We start from the raw sequence: 18,560 nt of genomic DNA, 5'->3' as shown, positions 1-18,560 counted from the left end.
ACGCAGATGTGTCCTTTGTTTTAGTTAGCTTTTGATCGATCATAAGGTGTTTCTCTCGATTGTTGTAAATTTAAATATTTCTTTAAAATGACGTTTCACGTTCTTCTTTCTGTGTTCGTGCACCTCTTTCGAGAATTTGAATTGGGCAAAAGGTACAAGTCTCTCAAATTTCAATTTAAACAGAGTCTTTTAAGGAGATGGTCGATATTATCAAGCCTACTTCACTCAATGGGTCAATTTTACGGTACTTAGTATAAACACTGCCTTGATCCACTAACAAAGCACTACCATTGTCCATTGTTAGTTTTACTAAATCCACCGAAACACGTCATGGTATTGTATGGATAAACAAATCTACCTGCAGACATCACGTTCTGTATACTGCGATTTATAAAAAAGTGAAATCACTTTAAAAGCATGTCTAAACTTCACATTTCATCAAAATATAATGACACAACCTCACATTTCATCAATTTCATGAAATGCATACAAACTTCAATCCGTCAAAGCAGTGTCTTTTTTGACGACAAGGGTTTGTCTTTTCGGTTTTCAGTCATGTTTTTTAAGTTAAGCTTGTTTGTGTCACCGAGATTTTCATAAGCAAATAACCAAGTTTCATATTGATTACACTCTGAAATTTAAAAAAAATGAATATTGTCATCTAAAACATTCAAATCTAAGCTTGGCATGAGACCTAAAAAGAATTCTACAAACAAATTCGTTCTGTTTCAATCAAATATTGATGAAGTCAGAGTTGATACACTAAAGTGGTCAGAAGTTGAACGATCAGTTATCGATTTACCGTTGTTTTCACGCCACTATTTTGAAACTGTAATCCTTTTAATCCAGGGCCATTTTTCTCCTAATTCTCTTGAACGATCTTTGATCAAATTTCCTTTGTGTTGTCTATTCTTAAAGGTTTATAAGTTAATTACTCTTAAACATTGAAGGAGTATTTGTTGCTTCTGTGTGGTTACCGTTGTTTGTTGAATATTCAAGTGTAAAACCACGCTGAACACCTTCAAGTTGAAAACATTCATGGCGAGACCTCAGTGATAATTTGCTTTATATTGGCAGCATATAGTACGCACGAGAAAAATCGCGACATTTTCCACAAACGCGGCATCCTTTGATTTTTTTTATTTGAAAAGAACAAGGCATTTATCATTAAGATGGATCTATATACCTTTCCGACGAAAATGAAAGAGTTGTAAACCAAACATTTTTTGCAGACGATAACAAGTGAGAAATCTAACAAGTCGTTCTTTTTGGGACAAAACCAGATTCGTGTAACATGAGACACGGTTTGACAATGAGTAAAGATCAAGATTGCTTATGGAAAAATGTTGTAAACGACAGAACAGTCTATAGTTATTCACACCACAGCGTGTTAATAAAATCGCCGCTGCTGTTGGTTAAACCGATCACAATTTCCTGTATAGAAGCATTTACAAAACCACCGTGTTCTTTTGATCATTTCGCGGTTAAACTTTAGTTTGGTTTACTGACGGTTTGCTCTTTCTCATCGCAACATCTATTAACAGGGACACGTACGCGGTACATTCAATCGTATGTGTATTGAATCGACGGGTTAAGTTGACGTTTGTGATCAAACAAAGTTAGGGACTTATTTCTCCATATGTGTACTTTTTATATTCCCTCGTGTGTATCATCGGCATGGTCGGTTCTTTCCAGCACGGACTTCACACTGGTGGTATTCTTGTAGTTACAGTGTGGGGGGTTCACTTTGATAGTACGTGTCCTCAGAGCAGTCGGACTAGATCGCACGTTAACGTTACGTACACATAAATGGCGTTCTCAAGTTATCCAATTGATCCAATAGCCGGTACGTACATTTCCGTCGCTACTTCTTGTCAAAATTTCACGTATTTTACTCCTAACCTTTATCACCAGCTTTTGCGCGATTCAAATACTCAGCGTCGTTTGACTGATCCGAGAACAAAACTCTGACATGTTTCAATGCATGATTGCTGGCACATATCTCATTATCGGAGTGGGTAAGAGATTGGAGTGTCATTCAACAACGAAAGGTCACAGAAAATTTAAAACGAGTATCTTTCGATTTTTATTGAGTGTTCGAATCATGTCCTTGTACTGCTAAAGTTTCTATTTTCGTCTTATCAATACTGAAATCTGCAAACACCAAGAACCGTTTGGAGTTCATAGTACTGTACCTACAAAAGATTTCGTTTCATTTTGATTTTTCAAGTTCAATCTTAATTTAAGTCATTTGAGCAAGCCTCATTAGAGTTAAAAGTGCACCAATACTTAGATGTTCATATAATAGGCACGTTTCAAGGAGTCGGTGACTCCGTGTATTCTGTACTAGCAAATATGTCTATCACGGCCAGTGTCCTATTCTAACTTGCCGATGCACGAAATACCTGACAATACAAGACTAACGTACTCGTCGATAAATTGTCAATTTTTAATCCTTTACATGATGGTATTCACTCTGTTAAGATCTTTTAAGAACCTCTCCACCTTTCTTGCAATTTATTAAAAGGTGAATCAAATCATAATTTGAATACTCAGAATGCCCTTTTCCGTGTTTACAATCATCGACGAGGTTTCCGATTCAGGTCTAGAAGGGAGAGCGCATCGATACTTCAAAGAAAAGTTTGATATCGGAATTTAGAAGAATTTGCAATCCATAAAGGATACATATATATAATTATTTCGTTTTTGTTTTACATGTCTAATAGCATATAGTACAGTGTTATATTTACACTAGCGAACCAGTTATCAGCTGAGCCAAAACATAAAAAGTCTTGATTCTCTTTCCCATCTTGACTGTCATGGCAAGTTGTTGGTTTTTTGTCATTATTGTTCATTTTTCTCACTTATCTTGCAATTTTGAATATGTAGATTTGTGTTTACTGGTTAAGACGGATATATATATATATATATATATATATATATATATATATATATATATATATATATATATATATATATATATATATATATATATATATATATATGTATGTATATTGAATCTAAAGGTCAGAAGCACATGATGCTGACAACCATCTATTAGAATACTTCATTGTGTGAAAAAAAGTCAAGTGTGTTCTTTGATACAATGCGAAAATCAGAAATACGCAATGCTATTAAAGTTTAATTGATAGGGTATAGTGCTGTCCATTTGACAACAACCAAATAGAGGATATGTTTTATTACAGTAAAACGCCAATCTGAACAATTCCGAGTTTTCCATGCAAAGAGTTATCGCATCCAGGAAATATGATATGGAGCAGTTTGTAGCGTGTAGGTCAGTTCGCTCTGTACATGGAAATGCTATATGAAATGTAATATGTTCAATGTCGTTCACATGTTCATTGTTACTAAGTTGCTACCAGCTTCAGTATTTGTGTATCTGACCTGTATATGTGATAAGCCGTCTCTTGATATTTAGCCAGTATTCTACAGGTATAGATACAGCGTAACAATAACAATTTTTGATACTAACCGTGTCATCACTTGTACTAGAGTGGTATTGGTGAAATATGAATTGAATTTGACTTTATTTCACCAAAGAAGTATGTGGTACAGTCGGTGAAAGTAACAAAGAAAGTAAGAGAAATAAATCATCCACTAATCCTCAGGCCTTCTTAAAATAATATCAAATCTACTATAGAGTACCTCACACAGTGCCATACTTATAGTGTTAATAATTAGTTTGACCATAGATGAAGTCGTAAATGCTTTGATGCTACCTCTAGCAACAGAATTAGATAAAGGTAAATTGGGTTCTCTTAATTCTTACTGCACTTTGTTATAACAGATAGTATCTTAACCAGACAGTCGATGCTTCCTAATACCAATATCAACCGTTTTATTTTCTACAGTATCAACAGACATCTCCCCATGTATTGCAACTCCAACGATGACGTCATCGTCGTCGTCCACATCACGTAAACCCGACATTCCGTGTAGGGTGTGTGGTGACCGTAGTTCGGGAAAGCACTATGGTGTGTACAGTTGTGATGGTTGCCGGGGTTTTTTCAAACGAAGTGTTCGTCGAAACCTCGCCTACGTCTGCAAAGAAAGTGGTAACTGTATTGTTGACGTCACCCGGAGAAACCAGTGTCAAGCTTGTCGTTTTAAGAAGTGTTTAGAAGTACGCATGAACAAAGATGGTAAGTAGAGTCTCTCTCTCTCTCTCTCTCTCTCTCTCTCTCTCTCTCTCTCTCTCTCTCTCTCTCTCTCTCTCTCTCTCTCTCTCTCTCTCTCTCTCTCTCTCTCTCTCTCTCTCTCTCTCTCTCTCTGCCTGCCTGTCTGTATCTATGCATTTCTATCTATCCATCCATCCATCCATCCATCCATCCAGCCAGCCAGCCAGCCAGCCAGCCAGCCAGCCATCCATCCATCCATCCATCCATCCATCCATCCATCCATCCATCCATCCATCCATCCATCCATCCATCCATCTATCTATCTATCTATCTATCTATCTATCTATCTATCTATCTATCTATCTATCTATCTATCTATCTATCTATCTATCTATCTATCTATCTATCTATCTATCTATCTATCTATCTATCTAGCTTTCTAGCTATCTATCTATCTATCTATCTATCTATCTATCTATCTATCTATCTATCTATCTATCTATCTATAGATCTATAGATCTAGCTGTCTATAGATCTATCTATCTATCTATCTATAGATCTAGCTGTCTATAGATCTAGCTAAAGGTATATTGAAATTTGACAGCTACATCAGCTACAATGAAAAGCTATATTTTGGTTTCTATGAGAACTAACTTGACTACCATGCTATTGTAAAAGAGTTATGTTGTGTGTACGGTCACCCAGTAATCAAACCCTACCAACATCCACAAAATTTACTTTTTGTGACGGACTATTATTTTGTCATTTTAACAGTCTTGTACATGTTCTTTTCCTCTTTGATCTGAATATAATGAAAATGGAATAACAAACATTATGATAAATGGCGTAGACTTGAACAATGGGTCTAGTGTCCGAATATTGCCCATCAATAATCTGTGACACTTTAAATGGGTTGATTTGACGATGTAAACAGATACGTTACTAAACATCATATTAGGCTGGTCTTACAGCTTTCACTTAAACTTTCAGTTAAACAGTCGAACTATAAATTGCCAACAATTATTAATAGTAACATGGCTTTATAAAGCAATTAGGCAATAAAGCAAGTCCAAGTTTGCTACGATATGGGATAATGTGTGTTTGGATGTTGGAGTTAAATTTCATTGTCGATTTTACCCACTATAAATCATAGTAGAAATAAAATGAATAACATTATATGGCATGAACATTGTTTTCGACAAATGTACATATGATTGCCCTGAAAATGAACTGCCAAGTAGTTTCCATCCATACGCCGCATTGACAAAAGGACCTTTAATAGTTAAAAGGATCAGAACAGTGATACTTATATTTCAAGCTGTCGGTGTAGTAAAAACCATACCACTATTTTGTAATTACATGGTAACAGGCAAAGGCAAAGTACAAGAGTTACTGTGGAAGCCATGCCAGATGACGTTACAGAAAATAACTCATGGAAACCCATCAACAGCTGTGTGTAGCTGGTTCACAAACTTTACTGTGGAAGATACGTTAAGGAATCATGTTACATTGAGGGGAAAAAGTATAACTTGTATTATAGCAGTGTATCTAAATGTACCAGTGTACTATTCGAAAGCGTAAATTACAATGAAACAGAACAAAAAATGTAATATTTCACGATTCGTAGAAATTACACTTGTCAATAACAAGTAACACTGCAACGTAATTGCAGTGTTGCATTGATTATCTTAGATCGATCGATTACTAAGCAAAATGGACAAGTCTTAAAACAAAAAATGTGGTGTAAATACATCAAATAGGTATTTGTACTGATGACATATATTGATTTGCGACAAACTATTTACTTTGGTGGAGGCCAAGATAACAATCAACTACGGCTGATAGATGTACGGACAATCAAGTTACTAGTCGAGGTGTCCCAGTTTCAGTGCGCTGCTACAACCACGATGGTGGTAGAACGATCATTGTACGGAAGAAAGGCTTGGCCAAATTTTATACCGAAAACAGTTAGATTGAAAATAATATTAGGTATGAATGAGTTTGCTATGTAATTACCGATAGAGTCACAGTAGTTGTATACGTTTGCAATTTTTCGTTGAAAATTTCCCTAACCTTTACTTGAAATAGCTTTTTACTACTGTAGAAACCGCGCTTTGACACAAACTAAAACTATTGTAGATTACAAACGTGGGTGATAGCAGAGCCTGTGATGTAAGGATATGATCCCACTGTAGTCAAGATTGTGTAAACTCTGGAAGTCCCCAAAATGTATGCTGCAAGATCACGGGTGTCATCAGAAACACCACCCTACTTTGAGTGCAAAGAAACCAATGTCCATTCAATAGATTATGTCAACATGTCATTACAATAGTTTTAGTTTGTGTATGTATATCTTACCTAGTTAGCCGAAATCTCGATTTACACTGTCGTAAATGCCTCTCTACTACCGATAGACCACGCTGTCGTAAATGCCTCTCTACTACCGATAGATCTCTCTACTACCGATAGACCACACTGTCGTAAATGCCTCTCTACTAAGGATAGACCACACTGTCGGAAATGCCTCTCTACTACCGATAGACCTCTCTACTACCGATAGACCACACTGTCGTAAATGCCTCTACTACCGATAGACCACACTGTCGTAAATGCCTCTCTACTACCGATAGACCTCTCTACTACCGATAGACCACACTGTCGTAAATGCCTCTCTACTAAGGATAGACCACACTGTCGTAAATGCCTCTCTACTAAGGATAGACCACGCAGACCGTTTGTATGTTTTGTGGATGTTGTAGGGTTTGATCACTGGGTGACCTTACTTTCTCCGGCAAGTGCAAGAACAATATGAAAACAATATACATATATATAGAAAATGTTCGGGTTTTGACCTGGCATTTTTGTGTCTCGCCAATTTTTCCTTTGAAAAAGAATATTTATTCGAAACGTCGGATTTAACAGCTATATATACGGACTGGTTTATTAGTTCCTTATGCATTTCTTTCTACATATATATACCGATGCCTTACAACGATTTCTCTTTTTAAGTAATCTTTCCAATATGAATTTTTAATGTAAATTTCAACACGTGCCGGGCAAACCCTCTCTTCCAAAAAAACAAACAAACAAACAAACAAACAAACAAACAAACTAACCAACAACCGATAACGCTTAAACTGATTTTAAATGTAGTTTTGCAAGTCTATAGAATTGTTCCAGAAACTATGCGTAACTTCAGATCACAGTATAGCTGGTGTGATGTGACTCTGATGGTATGAGATATAACATAAAGCATACTTCAGTGTTTAGATCATTGAAGTCAAATTTTGAATCAGAATCTACAATAACCAAGACCTTAAGGATGTACAATCATGTCCGTGACTGATCGTGGCTAATACAAATTAGGGTTTCCTATTTTCATTAGTAATGAACAAAATAAGGATTAGGTTGGCAGCGATTGGTCACGGTCCCAATCTGTATGTGTAATATATTTTTATTTGTCTTGTATTACATACGTGCTTTACAGAACCAGTTCGTATCTATTTTCTCTTGATAATGGGTCTATATATCTGCTATTTCCGTCAACTGAGTCTTCAGATCGGAAAGTCGATGGATTACTCGCAATATAAAAATTACCAACTGTAAATTGAAGATCAATACGGATCATTCAAATATGGTGTTTGGCTGAATGTAATTATATTAGTAATAACGACTCAACTGTAAAGTCAAATCAAGCTTTACAATGTTGTTCTTGATAATAATTAATGTTGTTTTTTTCTGAGTTGATTTTTTTCGGATTCAACTATCCCGACCATACTATAGCTTAGGCTGGACAAGAGATACTTTCATAATTCGACACCTTTTTCTATAATTTCAAAATGAAGATCTTAAACCCGATATTTGATGACCTAAAACATTCATACTAAGCTTGGTAGATCAAATGAATTATAAATTGTATAGTACACATTTACTATAGCTGCGTGTGTGTTTCAACCCTTTCTAATAGCCGCTGTATTTCGGAATCAGTGATTTATTTACAACACAATTCGTTAGAACTTACAAAAAGTGAAAGAGTGGTATAAAAGATTTTATTGTACAACGTGCAAACGACCGAATTTTTAAAGTTAATTTTACTTTATTCTAATGATGGAGCTATTTTCGCAGTAATTCGTACATTTATATATTAAATTATGGGTGTAACTTGACGAAGAAAGATATATACTTCATATTTTACTCTTTTTCATTACAGTTTTGATTTTAATTTTGTATCGTATAACCAACCCCACCCCACCCCACCCCACCATCCTTTCGGGCCTTTGGCGACAAAGGATGCTATAATTACTGATTGTAGCTTGGATGGAATCTTGACCAGGTGAAAATAGCAATGTATCTATACCTTCCTGATGTACGATAAGCATACATAAAGGTGGTGGTCTGGATTCAATATTTAGTGGAAAAGCACGGGAAATCGTTCTTGTACCACAGCTTGATGTGTTATCATCTCTGCCTATTTGTACGTATTTCTCCTGAATAACTCTTATCATGTGATAACAAAGTGTCTCACAACATGACACTGCGCGCTCACACTATTCCTGTCTGTGCGCATGTCATTAATCGATCGTGAGGTCGTGAGGTCATATGTCCATGATACATATCTAAACGACTTTATGATAAAACATTTCATCCAACCTTTAGCACCTGTTCTGTTTCTCAGATACTGAACGCCCTGGAACATGCATGAAACTTTAGCGATGAAAACATTTACACAAACCATAACTGTGAACCTACAATGTTTTTATTTTTATTGTTTCTCCTTCAACTGTTTATGTTTCTTCAGGTTATGTTGCCCTTCCAGAACAATCAAAATCCTTTTTATAGATTTTCGACCAAAATGTGAACTTTTGACTATATTTTATCTTTCATTTTCATTCATTCGATAATAATTCATGTTCCGTGGCGTAAGATTTCTTGATCAACCAAATTGATAGCCTGTGATAGTGTAAACATCGATAAAATATACCATGAACTGATGAAATATCGGGTATTCGGGCTAAATTTATTAATTTTGGTGAATGTTTGGAGGCAATCTACCACCCATTTCAAATTACCGTTCATCGGCTCTGTTTTATACAACCACGCAGAAACCAATACAAAGCTGCATATTCTAGACTAAGATAGCAAAATTGCAATTTCTTGCTACATTTTATCTCTTATGTGAAATAAACAATTTAAAGGTATTAAGCAACTAGATGCACTGAGACACGCGGGCACCAATGTTTCGACATCTGCACTTTATGTCTGCATAGAGGTACTTAGTTCATTTCATTTACACAGAATCATGCAAGAAACTGTATTCAGTGTTGATATCTCCAAGTGTAGCATGTGCAGTTTATTATCGGTTTATGTGTGGTTGCCGGTGAACTGTAATTTGGAGCGGGCTGTATATCATTATTATACTTCGAGAATGCTTGATACAAACAGCAAATATTTCAAGCCATAAATCATACCTCCGTTGTCATGGTGAAGTACTGCTATTATAAAGTAATAGTAAACTAATCCATTTCACATTTATGTCAATTTCAGTCATATAAAATAACATAATGATTGTTTAACGTACTGGAAAGGTGATCTTGATCTCTCTATACAGTATTCAGCTGTTGGTTTCCACAAAATGTCATGGTAGGAGTCGTGTGGGTGATTTATTGAGTAGTCTGTCTCGTTATTGTAATATTCAGTCTATAATTTTTTATATTTTATGAGTTGATCGATGATTTCATTCTGAGTTTCTATATCGATTGTGAATGTGAGGTGTCGCTTTATTCGCTAACATTCGAGTTTTAGTGTCAAAATTGATTTTTCCCCCGGAGACCTTTTTGATATCTGTAACTGAATTCCACGTTTTACTATCTACATGTATACGCCACCTTCTGTTGTCTGACTGGCTAAAGTAAATCATACCCTATCTATAATTTTATCGTAAATTTCAATCACATGCCTAGAATTAGAAATACGGTACATCAAGATGAATTGACGCTTTGTGTTGATATATTTTCAAGTAACATTCTTTTGTGGCCATAGCGTGAGTGGAAAAATATGTAGGCGACCTGCAGAAAAACGAAACCTCGCTATAGAAGGATTGACCAGTTTTACGTAATGTAACATTGATAACAGTTTAGAAGTATCTCTACGTTGAGATAAATACAATTTCTCTTATGACATGAACACATTTGAGAGACAACCGTAGTTCAATTCTGACACAAAATTTGTAGAAGTATGATATATTTGTTATCAGTTTGTTGAGATGATACTTACAAATCTGAATTTCACGAATGATCAAACGATTTCTAGCATTTAACTATATTTTACTATCGCTGCTGAAGGGAACGAAAGTGAGAAACGAAGATATTCTTGAACAAACACCAATCGTTTGGAAGCATAACAAAAGTGATGGCGTTATGTTTGCAGTAAGTTCGATACAGTCGAAGAGGCGAGTAATCGCCGTTAATTGATATTGGAAATTGGTTCTAATCTGCCCTCCCCACTTAATGAACATACTCGGTCAACAATATAACCAAGCTACCGTATTGAAAAATCAATAAGGTCCCCCCTATTGACTCCTTAACTGTATTAAGTAAAGTATTTGATGTCAGAAGGTTTTCACTCATACTCAAATAATATTTTCCGTACCCCGCTCCGTTTTTTACATTATAATTAATTGTCATACTAATTCTGTCATTGATATCACATTTCTTTTTACTTTCTCCGTACTTTAAATTTGTCTGGGTCTTTTTTTTCAGTCGATTTCGGTCAAGAGCCAGAGTTCAGGCAATCAAGTAGGAAAGTATGATAATTAAGACATGCAATTAGTACCATGTACACGTTTACCGAAGTGGTAGCTTGTAGGCATAGACCTAACAAATCATTTCAAGGAGATCTAAGTCTAACGTATTGACAGACCGATTAGTGGTATAGACGGTACAACTAAGTTAACAAGACCAGAAACCATTACCATGATAACCACATCACATGAAGCAGAGAGCACTGTCTAGGTCAACAAAATACCTTACTAAATATTGCAATATTTCATAGTTTGACAACAATCCTACCAACATTGCTACATTTCGTCGTCTGGCTCAAAATTCTTACTTAAATTGCTACATTTTATTGCATGGCTTGGCAAACTTCTCACTCACATTACTACTGTGTATTACACAATCATACTAACTTTGCCACGTCATTTCATTGTCTGGTTCGAAAAAATCTTACTTTGGATCTAGTCTACCATAGACAACAAATTTGTTGTAACTAATAATTCAAGGTAGGCACTTGACGCAGTTCGGGATTATAAGCATTGATGTATGAAATTTCCCATACCAGTGAGTACGCTGACATTTTAGTGATAATTTATAGCAACAGGATGACATCGGCCATACATTAATCAATTAAAACAGGAAGTTTTCAAAGACTCCAACGCTTTTTTAATTAAAAAAAAAACAACCTATTTACTATAACGTACATAACATACACTTTTCGTATTAAAACACCGATAGGTTTCGCTTATGCAAATATTGGTGGTTTTTTTCTGGTTTAACGAATTGTGCCAATGATCACCTCCAATTCGTGTAATATGTCATAGTGTTAGTTTTTTAAAATGTGCATGGTTTTTTGAGTTGCTGTACGCTGCTGTACATAAAACTATATATAGAAATTATTTGTAACGGACATTCATCACCCGATAGATTTTAACGCCATAGTTACATAATATACACTGATAAGGCCTAACAAAATAAAATTGTGTGGTTCCGATTACGCTCAATTTTAGAATATATGGGGTAGGTAGATTTTTTATTTTATTTTTTTCATATGTGAGTGTCTAGTTCAGGTAGTTATGTTTTCCATATGGTCTCTGTGTTATTTATTTCTTCCTATCAGATGTACAGCCATTACAGATTGGAAGAACAGTTTTGATACTCTATGTCTTTTTAAATTGATGTCAGTTTCTGCATCCACTATTTCTTCTGAGACGTCACAGTTTTCGCGATTTTATTATATTTTCTCAAATGCGTAATAAAAGTTTAGGGTCGGCGTGAAAAACTGGGTGGGATAGGGTAATCGGATTTTTTTAGGCCTAACGGAAACAAAAATAGTAAACAGCCAGGAACCTTAAAATTACAAACTGTTCCCCTCTAAGTGACGAACTAACGCAAATTCATCTACATGTATTTCGTTATTCTGAACTGTGCATGTGCTCTTCGTGTTTTGAATCAACTCAATATACTCGTATTTATTCAAGTCCACAGATAATCACGGAAGCTCGAGTTCAACCATTGCTTTAGTGTGTGAACAATATATACTGACCTAAGGGTGCTCAATGATCCTTTGTTGGCCGCCTTGAAAGGGGGAATATCTGATTTTGTATAAATTGACAAAAGTTGCTGTTCGACCTTCTTTGATACTTTTTGATTACTAAATGTCTGTAAGGTTTCATCTGAACAATGGCGAACAATCGTTGAGTTGTGAATTAAAGCCCCGATATGGCAACTTGTCGATAATGTCACCATTTCTCTCGTGTTTGCTTTCGACACTCTATGAACTGAACAAATAAAACGCACAAAAACGTCAGATAAACAGGTGTAAATGGTCTCTTGATTTCCCTGGCTTGTGTTAATAGATAGCGAGTGCGCCTACATTCTCCCAGTCTTCCTGAACATTCTCTCCGGTCGGTTCGTGTGAAGTAATACGAACACAAGACGACTGTTCATGTTCTCATTTCTGTGATAAATCAATACCCACAATTCTTTGACAGCTTTATCTGTAAGTGCAACTACAGTTCTGCAAGTACAACTACAGTTCAGATTTCATATTTGCTTTTATAAATTATACATCGTAGTCGTCAACATTTTAAGTTAACCGATCGTGGAATTGCGAAATGCGAAATGGTAGTTGAATGATAAAGAATACGATGGAATAAGAGAAGAGAAGAGAAGAGCAGAGCAGAGGAGAGGAGAGGAGAGGAGAGGGCGGGGAAGGGAAGAGAAGGGAGGAGAAAGGGTGGAGAGGAGAAGAGAGGAGAGGGAAAGGCATGGCAGGGAAGGAAAGGTTAGGGAAGAGAAAGGGTGGAAAGGAGAGGACAGAATTATCAACCAATCCAATTTATATAGTGCCATCTTCACAGCAATGTTCTGAAGAGAAGGGAGGGATAAGATGAGATGAGATGAGATGGGATGGGGTGAAATGAGAATGGTACATAACAGAACAATTTTGTAAAAACAACACAACTGAACATGGGTATAAAGTACATTCAAATATATAGCACAGGCGGAAACTGTTCTGGTTCAAACTATAATATATATATATATATATATATATATATATATATATATATATATATATTATAGTTTTGGTAGTACTGGAACTCTTTCTTGGTTGTAACTTGGAGTTTCACGCATTGTGCGATCATCAGACAACTGAGTTGTCTGATGATCGCACAATGCGTGAAACTCCGAGTTACAACCAAGAAAGAGTTCCAGTACTACCAAAACTATTACGCTCTGCCACTGCGGTATAGAGCACTGTCTTAGCAGATTGATACTCACCGAGTTGTGTGTGTGTCACTGTACAATATCTTACCCACAACTCTCTCTGATTGGTATGCTTGGAGGTTCCTTATTTTATAACTTTTTCAATAATCCATACTTTTCAACATTTTAAGCATAGTAATTAAGTTTAATTAATATGTAGCAAAAGAACGCTTAGGAATCAAAAATAAAGTTCTAAATTTTGTATAAAAATGAACTAACAACTAAATTAAGCATGTGCTGTGAATAAAACAATTTTCAATTCTACGCTTGCCAAATGGAAAGAATGTTTTTACAAAACCCTATACACTGGTGAGATTTGTCTGACTTCAAGGAGATGATGTCCAACACTACAAATCAGAGAGAGTTGTGGGTAAAATGTTGTACAGTGTGTGTGTGTGTGTGTGTGTGTGTGTGTGTGTGTGTGTGTTGTATCTAATTCCAATTATAAGAGCATTGTGAAAAATTGTTTTCTTTCTCTAAAATATAATCTACTAAATTTACTTGATTTTAGCTTTCTGAATTACACACTTGTGAATGAGGTTTATTATTCATTTCCTCCACAGCAGTACAACACGAAAGAGCACCTCGCTGTTATCAGTACAAACGAGAGAGCCCAATGAAATCCGAAGGTTCACCCGAAATTGGTATCAACGTGTCGGGTATAAACGCTTTCCACCACGACGAGGACCACTCAAGTTTCCGACCAGTCAATCCTGAATTCCATGGTGGCATAGTATTTCTCCCTAATCCTTTCTTGAATAGTTTGTTAGACGCCGAACCAAGAACTAACAGTAAAGACATGTCTCTGGGGCATGAACAACTGAAATTTGGTGAAATAAAGTTAGAGAACGGTTAGTATAAAGTTCAATTGATACTTGTAGTATTATAAGCGAGTACAAAACGGGACGTCACGGTGTTAACGTCAAGCTAGAGCAATACAAGTATCGCTAAATTACCCTGACTTGCGCCGATATTAATGACTTCGAACACACACGGCATATACAGATTATGTTAGCATATTATTACATAAATGACTTTCTTTGTAAGATGATATAGAAAAGAACTATTGAAATGGCATCCTTGGACAATCAAATTTCGAATTTATTAAAAACATTTCTTTACAAAAACGTTAACTAAAAGCTAACTAAAATAACTGCGTTATCTGTATACAGCAGGTATGGAAATAAAATGCCCGACGTCGACCGCAGAGCATATGATGTATATGTCGAATGGAATAGAAACAATCTATGAAACGGCAGCTCGTTTGTTGTTCATGACTGTCAAATGGGCTAGAAATATTCCATCTTTCCTAACTCTCCCATTCCGAGATCAAGCTATCCTATTGGAAGAAGCTTGGAATGAATTATTTCTTCTCAGTGCAGCTCAGTGGTCAATTCCTTTAGATTTAGGTATGTACATAATACAATAAACTGGCATTATAACGTCTTTACATTGTCTTTGATGACGTAGGTCGTTGATAAGACAAACTGCTATTATTGACATCAGAAATACTCGAATTTATTATATACGTCAAGTTGAGTTATGCTGGAACAGGTAACGTTCAAAGTTCTTCAAGTTACCGAGTGTCACTGTAAAAGTGTAGCTGTATTAGCTCACCGTTGGCGAAAAGAATGTTTTGGAATGCTGAAGCACAAGCTGAATTTATAAGTTGTAGTATTTTATTTTATTTTATTTTTTTTTTATTTTTTTTTTTTTGGGGGGGGGGTGTGTGATTTTTAATACATGATATTAAAGCTACTCAAAGTATTCTACTTACAAATTGAATGAACTCAAACCTGGTATTAGGATATAACTTATGAACGATCCGATGACATAATTTATTATACGTATAAAAACACTTTACAAAACAAGATTTGATGAAAACAGTTTCTTGTGACAAACGAACTAAATTAAAGTATCACTATGCAGATATCAAATGCAGACATCAAGATATTGACACCCACGTGCCTACATCTAGTTGCAGACCGTTTAAATGATGAAATAATATTTCACAATACTATAGACAACATGTAGCAAGAAATTACGATCTTGCTAACTTAGTGTAGAATATGTATTTTTGTTATTGGTTTCTACATGGTTGTATCCAACAGAGCTGTTGAAGAGTAACTTGAAAGGGGGTGTAAAATATCATATTCCCTCAATTTTAATACTGTCGTTGTGTAACGTTCAAACTTAGATCGCTAAGGTTCAAATTAATGTCTCTGTGATTTTTATCAAGATCTATTAGTAAACCTAACGCTGAATGACATCATAAATGTCGATCAAATTGATATCATCCCTAGAATCTCTACAAGTATTGTTGCAGTCTTAGTCATGTAACATGGATTTGAATTTGAATATTCATATATCCTCTTCCATTTCAGGCGCTCTTTTATCTGCTGCAACAACTTTGCCCGGTACTAAGGTACCCTCCTTAGTGACAGACATCCGTGCACTTCAGGACACGGTCACTCGTTTCAATTCCCTACAAGTTGATGCAACGGAATACGCTTGTCTAAAAGCCATCGTACTGTTCAAAGCAGGTAAGTTTCTCAGTAGATGAGATGAAATTAAGGATTTGTAAAGCTTGCCTTTATAGACAACCATAGCTTGCCGTTGAGGCCGCTCTTCAATATCATCGAGATCATTTCCCTCACCTGGATCAAGAACGTTTAGACGGCCTACTTCCACGATAAAGATGACAGGTGAAAATTCAAGCGATATCAGTGACGAAAATGGTGAATGAAATATCAACGCTTGAGCAGATAATGGGTGAACTGTGCCATCTTGAAGGTTGACCCTTTTATGATTGGTTGTCATCAGTTACGTCTATTCGAGTTTGGGACTAGCCTATAGTTTGTTTCATGTCGTAAGATGTACACAATGATAATGGCTGTTATTGTTAAATAGCTATAAAGAAGAGGGAGAAGTAAAAAGCTATAAACACTTTCCTTTAGGGTGTCAATACAGTCTTGAAGTAAATGTAATCATGTTATAGCTCCCATCTTTATAGAATCAATACCTGTCCTCACAGAGTGATAAAACACAGGTTTGATCATTGATGAGCCTGGAGTCGTGCAAACAAAAAGTGTCTTGAAACGTGTAATGCGTATCTTGCCTGACTCTCGTCTATATTTTTCCATTTCTTTCAGAAACAAAAGGACTTCGTGAAGCTTTACAGGTTGAATCGTTACAAGACCAGGCACAGTTAATGTTAGCCGAATATACACATGCAAGATTTCCAACTCAACGTGTTCGCTTTGGACGGCTTCTTCTTCTCTTACCCTCCCTAAAGACCGTCCACGCACGAGCCATTGAGGAGATATTCTTCCGTAGGACTATTGGAAGTATACCAATTGAAAGACTTCTATGTGATATGTTTAAATCGAGCTAGTCTTGAATTCAAATTATATACAATTTACTGCAATCAGTCACTTACGTAGAAATGTTAGCTATTAAAGTAGAATGTGGATGTTGCCATCTGAGTAATGTCAGTCAAGAAATCTGATGATATTAAATTTTCAGCGAGATTTTGTAGAAGTGTCACATAGATACTGAAGTGTTAACAGTATACTAAAGACACTGTACGGGAGAGATATCAATTAAATCGTTGACATGCACAAGAACGAACGAATACTGGTACAATGAATAACACTTCAATTACACGTGACGGACTACAGAATTGTTTTGAATTCTTCGAAGGACATGAATGTGAATATGAACTGATCGTACATTTTGACAGGACACAGTGAACAAAATTTCTACAATTCCGTTTGTCACCTATATCAGCTGAATGCAACAACCTTCTTTTGCTTTCAAATCAAATTAAATTATTACATGTGAAAATATACATTGGTCGAATGTACTATCTTGTCTGATTTCATCATCGTAGTGCCATAACAACATACCTTTTTGGAGAGAGAGAGAGAGAGAGAGAGAGAGAGAGAGAGAGAGAGAGAGAGAGAGAGAGAGAGAGAGAGAGAGAGAGAGAGAGAGAGAGAGAGAGAGAGAGAGAGAGAGAGAGAGAGAGAGAGAGAGAGAGAGAGAGAGAGAGAGAGAGGAGGGAGGGAGGGAGGGAGGGAGGGAGGGAGGGAGGGAGGGAGGGAGGGAGGGAGGGAGGGAGGGAGGGAGGGAGGGAGGGAGGGAAGTGAATGGATGGATGGGTGGATTTTCTCACCGTAAATTTATTGTATGCTCTCTAATAAAGTATATTTAGACATTGGGTTACTGCACGTTTTAATTTGATGTCCCACGTTTTCTTTGAAAGGAAAAAAACCCACATCTTGCTATTTGTTTAAACTACCCACAAGAATGTCTGCATTATGTAGAAGGTCAACGGTTTGACATACGTTTGTCTTGCTATGTGTTTCAAGAAAAGTTAGATGGAGGGAATAGATTCATTATGATGGTCGAGATGCTGAGTCCATTCTAAAGTCTCTTCAACAACCCTAGAGACCCTAGAGTGCATGGAACGATTGGGATAGCATGGCGTTCCGACAGACGCACCATCACTACTGGCAGTACTAGCGTTGTTTTCAAATTGAGTGTATGATTTAAGATTTCAACGACAATTTTTTTTTCACTCTGTAATTTAAGAATGTCAATCAAATGGTATATTTTAGAACATTCAGCAAAAGGAATATTGACCTATACAGTTAATTAAATCTGTCTCCGATAATTTCACTGCAATCCATAATAATGGTTTGCCTCTTGCCTCTTTATTGACCATAAGCATTTAAAAAAACTGTCGAACTTCAAAATCTTCTAAAAGATTTACCGTTCGATGACTGTTCAGAAGTAGTCAGACGAAAGACGAAAGGATACATAGTTGTGCCGGTGATGGCGTACAGTACCTCAACTTTGACCTCCGTATGATGTT

At 36.1% G+C, this 18,560-nt stretch overlaps 1 pseudogene; it reads left to right on the top strand.

The window, feature by feature from the left end:
• The first annotated feature begins 3,898 nt into the window (after positions 1–3,898).
• LOC144441405 (nuclear receptor subfamily 2 group E member 1-like) lies at positions 3,899–17,075 on the top strand (annotated as a pseudogene).
• Positions 17,076–18,560: the final 1,485 nt, after the last annotated feature.

This window comes from Glandiceps talaboti, chromosome 10 (assembly GCF_964340395.1).
Source record: "Glandiceps talaboti chromosome 10, keGlaTala1.1, whole genome shotgun sequence".
NCBI classification, from domain to species: Eukaryota; Metazoa; Hemichordata; class Enteropneusta; family Spengelidae; genus Glandiceps; species Glandiceps talaboti.
The sequence above is the reverse complement of the archived record's forward strand: the minus strand, read 5'-3'. Positions and strand labels throughout refer to the sequence as shown.